Source organism: Elephantulus edwardii, unplaced genomic scaffold (assembly GCF_000299155.1).
Source record: "Elephantulus edwardii isolate Elephantulus edwardi_28Jun2011 unplaced genomic scaffold, EleEdw1.0 scaffold00120, whole genome shotgun sequence".
NCBI classification, from domain to species: Eukaryota; Metazoa; Chordata; class Mammalia; order Macroscelidea; family Macroscelididae; genus Elephantulus; species Elephantulus edwardii.
This window is the reverse complement of record NW_006399870.1, coordinates 2,204,901-2,212,440: the sequence shown is the minus strand read 5'-3', so window position 1 is coordinate 2,212,440 and position 7,540 is coordinate 2,204,901.

Genomic DNA, 7,540 nt, shown 5'->3' with positions numbered 1-7,540 from the left:
AGAAGTAATTAAAAGCAAATACCCCAGAACAGAAATCCAGAAAAAAAATATATATTGATGAGGAGCAACTTGAACAGCTATGAAAGAAAATTAGAAAAAAGAAAGAGAAAGAAGGAATTTATTGTATAGATAAAGCGATACAAGAAATTAAAAAATCATCACAAGACAGAGAGTGTACCACCAACACAGTACTAGAAATAACGGAAAAACATGAAAATACAATCCAGAATATTAAGGGCAAAATTGCAGTAGTGTCCAACATGCTGGTGGAACAAAAAAGTAGAATTGGCCTTTCTACGAAGATGGCACCAAAAGCGAAGGAAGCCTCTGCCCCTCCCAAAACTGAAGCCAAAGCAAAGGCATTAAAGGCCAAGAAGGCAGTCCTGAAGGACATCCACAGCCACAATAAAAAGAAGAAGATCCGCACGTCACCCACCTTCCGGTGGCCTAAGATGCTGAGACTCCGAAGGCAGCCCAAATACTCCCAGAAGAGCGCCCCCAGGAGAAACAAGCTTGACCACTATGCCATCATCAAATTTCCCCTGACCACTGAGTCAGCCATGAAGAAGATAGACGATAACAACACACTTGTGTTCATTGTGGATGTCAAGGCCAACAAGCACCAAATTAAACAACCTGTACAGAAGCTGTAAAGAAGCCACATTGATGTGGCTAAGGTCAACACTTTGATTAGGCTTGATGGAGAGAAGAAGGCCTATGTTCGACTTGCTCCTGACTATGATGCTTTGGATGTTGCCAACAATATTGGCATCATCTAAACTGAGTCCAGCTGGCTAATTCTAAATACAAATTTTTCTCACACACACACACACACACACACACACACACACACACACAAAAGTACAACTGAAGAGCTGAAACAGAGAGTTCAGTAAGCTGTAAGACGAGAGACTCACTAAAAACATACTAGAAGAAAAATCAGAGATGAGATATAAAGAAAATGGAAAAAAAACCCACTAGAATCATGTGGGATGACATCAAAAGGAACAACATACATATGATTAGAATTCCAGAAAATGGGAGTAAAGGGGAAGTCACTGAGAATATTGTGGGGAAAATACTAGAAGAAAACTTCCCAGGTAATTTGAAGAATGAGAAAATCCACATTCAAGAAACACAGCAAACACCAAATAGACTAGATTCCAAAACATCAAGACATGTCATAGTCAAATTCTCCAAATTAAAAGATAAGGATAGTATACTAAAAGCAGCACAATTAAAACAAAGAGTCACCTACAAAGGGGAAACAATTAGATTAAGTTTTGATTTCTTAGCAGATACCAAATGAGATAGAAGACGATGGGATGGCATATACAGAAAGTTGAAGGAAAACAATTGCCAGCCAAGGACACCCAGTAACACTCTCCATCAAATATGAGGGAGAAATTAGATCCTGTGCAGAAAAAGAGGAACTTAAGGAATTCGTGAAAACAAGATCAAAACTACAAGACATTTTAAGTGAAGTCCTCCTTTACACAGAGATTCCAAAGGAAAGTGTATGGACCATAGAAACCAGAAACAACAGAAGAAGAAACACAGCAAAATGACAATAAAGCTAGCCTGCTAATAATTACACTTCATGTGAATGGATTAAATACACAAACTAAAAGAAAAAAGAGTAGCAGAATGAATAAAAAACCAAAGCCTATATGTTGCCTACCAGAGACACATCTTAAAAATGGAGAAAAAGAAAGACAGAAAATCAAAGGTTGAGGAAAAAAAAAAAAAACAACAAGCAAAGAGCAACCTCAAAGAAGCAGAAGTGACAATAATCTCTGATACAAATAGACTTCCAGATGAAAACCACCATAAAAGATAAGAAGGGCATTACATAATGATTAAAAGCACAACAGATCAAGAAGACATAACTTTGGTTAACATTTATGCACCAAATGATAGACCTGAAAAATACATAAACAAATGATTAAGGGAACTCTGGTGTCCTAGTAGCAAGAAACTATACTGCAATCTCAAAGGCATGAAGTTTGAATCCACCAGATGCTCCACTGGAAAAGGAAGGGCAACTTCCTCCTGTGCCAACAACAATGGTTAATAGAATTGAAGAAAGAACTAGATAACACCACAATAGTGGTAGCAGACTTCAACATACCACTATCACCAAAGGATAGGTCAACTCAAAAGAAACTCCACAAAGGTGCAGAAGATCTAAACTATACAATCAGGCCAACTTGACTTTGCGGATATGTTCAGGGTACTGCACTCAACCAAAATTCAATTCACTTTTTTCTCAAGTGCATGTGGTCCTTTCTCCAATCAATCACATTTTAGGACACAAAGCAATCCTAAATAAATTTAAAAAACACTGAAATAATACAAAGTATCTTCTCAGACCACAATGCCATGAAACTAGAAATTAACCACAGAAGTGTAAAACTTGGAAAACCACCCACGTGGAAACTGAATAACTCTCTGCTAGAACACAATTGGGTTATAAAAGAAATAAAGAATGAAATTAAAAAGTTGCTTGAAACAAATGAAAAGGAAAATACAACTTATCAAAACCTCTTTGATATAGCTAATGCAACCCTCAGGTGGTAGTTACAGCAATAGGCACACACATAAAAAAGGAAGAAAAAAGAAAAATCAATGACCTAACCCAAACACTTTTATCATCTAGAAAAATAACAACAATCTAATAATCCTCTAGCTTCCAGAAGAAAGGAAATTATAAGGACAAGAGTGGAAATCAGCAAGATAGAAAGCTGAAAATTGAAACCATCAATTAGACCAGGAGCTGGTTTTTCGAAAGGGTCAATAAAATTAACAAACTACTGGCAAACGTAACAAAAGAAAAAAATAAGAGAAGACACAAATAACTTGATTGAAAAATTATAGAGATGATATCACAACAGAACCAGATTAAATAATACCAGAACACTGTAAAAAGCTATATTCTAATAAAATGCGAATGCTTGAGGAAATTGATAAATTCCTTTAAACCCATGCCTTACGCAGATTGTCAAGGACAGATATAGAACACTTGAACAGACCCATAACAAAAGAAGAAATGGAACAGGTCATAAAAAGAATTCCCCATAAGAAAAGTCCTGGACCAGATGGCTTCACAGCTGAATCCTACCAAACATTCAGAGAAGATCTATCACCAATTCTACTGAAATTATTCCAAAGAATTGAAAAAGAAGGAACATTCTCAGATTCATTCAATGAAGCAAGCATAACCTTAATACCAAAATTAGGCACAGATTTTACCAAGAAAGAAAACTACAGACCAGTATCTCTCATGAATATAGATGCAAGAGTCCTTAACAAAATACTGGCTAATAGAATCCAAAAGCACATCAAAAAATAATTCATCATGACCAAATGAGATTCACAACGGTTATAAAAAAAATGGTTCAACATAAGAAAAACAATCAACCTAAGCCACCATATTAAAGCAAATAACAAGAACCATATGATTCTAGCAATTGATTCAGAAAAGGTATATGACAAAATCCAACACTCCTTCCTGATAAAGATACTCAACAATTGAATAGAAAGGAATTTCGTCAACAGAGTGAAAAGTGAATGTGCAAAACCAAGAGCCAATATAATTATCAATGGTTTTTTTGTTATGTGCTATCAAGCTGCTTGTGACTCATAGCGACCCTGTGTACAACAGCCCTGAACCCTGCTCTATCCTGAGCCAACCTTATCATCTCTGACATAACTACCTCCACTACTCCAGTCACTGAGTCAATCCATCTCATTGAAGGTCTTCCTCTCTTGCACTGTCCCTCTACCCTCCCAAGCGTGATGTCTCTCTCCAATTACTGGTTCCTCCTTGCAACAGGCACAAATTATGTCAGATGAAGCTTCAGAATCCTTGCCTCCCAGGAGCAGACTGGTTTCACCATGTTGAGGATGAACCTCTTTGTTCTCCTAGCAGTCCATGGTATATCCAATATTCTTCTTGAGCACCACAGCTCAAAGGCACTCATTTTCTTTCTATCATCCCTAGTCATTGCCCAGCTTTCTAATGCATAGCATGCAATTATGAACTAAGAGCATGGCTTGGATCAGGCACACCTTAGTCTCACTGACATGTTGCTCTTCAGTACTCTGGAGAGGTCCCTGAGAGCCAACTTTCCCAATGCAATTCATCTTTTGATTTCCTGGCTGCTAGTACAAAGAGTGTTGATTGTAGAGCCAAACAAACCGAAGCTGTTTATATCTCAATCTCTTCTCCATCTATCATGATGCTACCAATTGGCCTAGTGGTAAGAATCTTTGTTTTCTTGGTGTTGAGCTTCAGTCCATATTGAAAGCTGTGTAGTCCTTCACCCACGGTAGCAAGCGCTTCAGACTTTCCTCAGTTTCAGCAAGCAAGTTTGTGTCATCTGCATAACATAGGTTGTTGGTGAGTTTTCATCCAATCCTGATGCCACATTCCTCCTCATAAAGTCAAGCCTCCTGAATGATCTGTTTTGCATATAGATTGACAAGATATAGAGATAAGATGCATCCATAGTTTACACCCTTTCTGATTTTGAACCATGCAATGTTTCCTTGATCTTTTCTGACGACTGACTTCTTGTCCAAGTATTGGTTTTCGCATAAGCACAACCAAGTGTTCTGGGATTCCCATTCTTCTCAGAGTTAACCACAGTTTGTTGTGATACACACAGTCAAATGTCTTTGCACAAAGAAACATAGATAGAGCAGGGCTTGTACATCAGGTCACTATGAGATGCCGATTGGCAACATCACGATAGTCAGCGAAGAGATTGAGATTGTTAACAGCTTTATTTTGCTTGGCTCCACAATCTGTACTCTTGGTACCAGAAGCCAGGAAACCAAAAGACGAATTGCATTGACAATTCCAGTACATAGGGTTGCTATGAGTCACAGGTGACTTGATGGCATATAACAATAACAACAATATGCCATTGATTACACAAGATTTGACATGCTATTTCTAGCCTCTAAGTCCTTATTTTCCAACTACCAGAGGGGCTAAGTTCCTCAAATCAGAGATTCAGTGACTTTATGATGTTTCTAAATTTTGTTAAGTCAAATGTTTATATGTTTTAGATGTCAGATTTAACAATAATTTTTGCCTGTTTCCCCCTCTTGATTTAGTGTTATTGTTGTGTACTGTGGAGTTGGGACTGACCGATAGCTGACCTTCCAGCGGATTCTCAGGTGAGGAGATTGCCCATCCTTCTCCCTCAAAGCACCCACTGCCTTTGGGATTGCACTGCAACTTCTTGCCACTAGGCCAATAAAGCTTTCTTCCGATTTTCTCTGGTTAGTCTAAGGCGTTCTGGTGGACTAGTAGTAAGGAATGAGGTGGCAAGGCAAATGGCAGGCAATTTGAGTTCAATTCTCTGAGGGTGAAAAATGGAAAGTCTGCAGTCTCTGAAAACCTGCTGGAACATCAGCTATGAGTTTGTTATGACTAGACTATGTCTTATTATCTTTTTTCTCTCCCTCCAGTCTTGTCTACTCAAGTATCTCTGGTGATACATCCCGTTAAGCATTTAATTGCTAAGTGAAATGTGGACAGTTTAAACATCAGCTGCTCACAGGGCAGAAAGACGTGCAGTCTCCTGCTGTAACTATTTCTAGCTTTGGAAATCTAATGGTGAGTCTCCTGAAGTTAGAACCCACTGAAGGGAGTGGAATTGGGTTCTTATTGGTTCAGATTAATAACAACAGCAACTTATATAAGTAACACCAAATCAAATCAAATCAAATGAAGGAGTATAACATCATCATCCTCTGTTTTCAATGGATGTTAGAGACTGAGCTCTTCCCTTCTCCCAAGCATCATCTGACTTTGCACAAGAAGTATCGCGCCCCACCTTCAGCAAGAGAGTGGTTCTGGACCAAAAGAGGTAGACCCTAAATCTCAATTGCCCTTTGTCCTAACCTTCGCCTGCCTGCATTACTTGGCCGAACCATCGCCATGGTAACAAGGAATACGTGATACCCTTCCGCCCAACGACCCGCCCCCAGGATAGCCTGACCAATGACCGAGTGGATTGGCGAGATGGTGGGTGGGAGAAACTGTGATTGACGAAGGAATGTGGGGAGCCGTATAGCAACAGTCCAATCGAATTTAAGGCCGACCCCTAACCTTTAGGCACAGACCAATGAGAGGGCAAAACGAATTCGATTATGCCCGCCCAACATGCTATTGCCTGGAGCCTCAGAGAGTATAAGCTAATCAGAGTGAAGCTGAGCGTTGAAAGAGCAACGCTGATTAGTGAATACGAGTTGGTGTGGATGAAAAATCACTTGCTATTCGCCGTAAGTAGAGCGAAGTCCCAGACCCAAGTATGAAGTGTGAGTCTAGCGCGACGGGAAGGTCTGCGAGGGGGTCAGGGGTGAAGAATGTGGGGCCTCTGGGGAGCGGGAAGCCTGGAGCGGGCTCGGGTTGCTGAGGCTGGAGGAAGACTTGGACAGGGTCTGTGCTCCGAGCTCACGTATCGCCCTTATATCTGGACCCCAGGCCTCCGGCCAGTCAGTACTCGAAGCCGTGGAGAAAGGACCCTTTCATTTTTCGTGCTCATAAATATTAATTAGTGCGTGATTCAAGTATCTTAAGACCAGAGGTTTAACTTTATCAGGTAGTGCGAGATAGCCAGATGAATATTGAGAAGACTGGGGAGGTAGACCCAGCCAGTGGGACAATTATACCTTTAAGCATGCAGGTAAAGGGGTGCCTGACACCCTAAGGCCTACCTGAGGCTGTGAACTCAGCCCCAGCACAATCCCAGATCCCCTTTTCCATCAGCTTTTTTAACATAATGCCACAGAGGAGGTGTTGCCATTGGTTTCCCCCAGACTTAACACTTGATTTTCTTTACAAAGATAAAGACAGTATCCTACTATTTTAAAAGTAAAACAACACTGAAGTGCCTAAGCTTGAAAAACGAAATGGGAAATGCCCCTAGTTATTTTCCTAGTATATGTCCGAAGAAATAAGAGTAGCAGCATAGTTACACGCACATTTATTATGTTTATTGTAGCACATTTATTATTTACATTAGCAAAGAGATTAGGATAGTCCAAGCGTTCATCAATAGACAAATGGCTAAAAAAACCATGGTGGAGTATTTTGCAACATTCAAGAATGATATCAATTTAAAGACTGAGATGCACCTAATCCCAGCCATGGTATTTTCAGTTGCTTCTGAAATGTAGATAATGGATAAGGAACAAAAAAATAACTGAAGCCTTTGAATTGTGTTAGAGAAGAGTACTGACTATCCCATGAACTGCCAAAAGAATAAAGAAGCCTGCCTTGAAAGAAGTGCAACTAGGGTGCTCTGTAGAGGCAAGAATGGTGAAACTTGAAATAGTCTCACATTTGGAACATGTTATCAGAAGAGGCCAGACATTAAAGAAGTTAGAGTTTCTAATTCAGCTTGGCAACAAGATGCAATCTCTCAGGACAGCATCTGAAGTATATCCACAGGCCCCTCAGCCTTCAGCCTCATAGCTTTAGGCCAGTTAGCTCTCTTAGTCTGACCAATAAAGGCATCTCCTC